Raw genomic sequence first — 831 nt, forward strand, 5'->3', positions numbered from 1 at the left:
CTAGCTATGCACCCTCAGCTTTCACCTAAAGCTCGGAAGAGCTAAAGTTGTTCACAGGGTGGGCTATTTGTAATTCAGATCTCAGTTTAAAAGCCACTTCCTCAGAGGCCTTCCCCAATTAGGCAATCTAGAATTACACCCAATCATCTTTTATCAAATCACCTTAATTACCTAGAGTGCTTATCGTTTCTAATATTTTTTTCTTCACTGCTTATTGTCTGCGTTTTCCTCACCGAACTATAACTTCCTTTGGGGCAATTTCGTTCTCTTGCACTCAATAAAGCCAGTAATAGTGCCTGACACATAGTAAATGCCCAATAAAATTTTTCATTGCATGAAATGCTAATATATGATAAAATGTAGCATTAGCTAGAGAAATCATAGGTAGCACTCCTCTGTGAAATTATAGGGCCTGAGTTTGACTAAAACCAGACAGTAAAATGCAGGATTAAAAGAAGTAAAAACCTATGGCAATGAAGTGTTCTGTATTTGTTACTTTCTTATTCCTTCTAAATATGCCCAATTAAAACCATCCTTACCCAGGATAATGGGCTTGTTTTGCTTCAACAAAAAGTGATATAAAAAGAAATTCGGAATCTTCGCTTTCATAAAACCAATTGAAGCACACCGATTCCAGGTTCCAGACCGCCTTCATTCGGTCCAGGGAACTGTCCTAGCCAGCGCGGCCCCTCCCCTTCCGTTTACCCACACCGGCCGGAAGTCAGCGAAGCAGGAGACCCCGCCCCGTACTCAGACCCTGCCCCGGGTTCGCGCGTAGCCCTACGTAAAGCATTACAGGTTTCGCGACAGCCCAGGCCCCACCCCTTTGGC

This window comes from Rhinolophus sinicus, chromosome 1, assembly GCF_057876585.1.
Source record: "Rhinolophus sinicus isolate RSI-liver-muscle chromosome 1, RSI-T2T, whole genome shotgun sequence".
In the NCBI taxonomy this organism is placed as follows: Eukaryota; Metazoa; Chordata; class Mammalia; order Chiroptera; family Rhinolophidae; genus Rhinolophus; species Rhinolophus sinicus.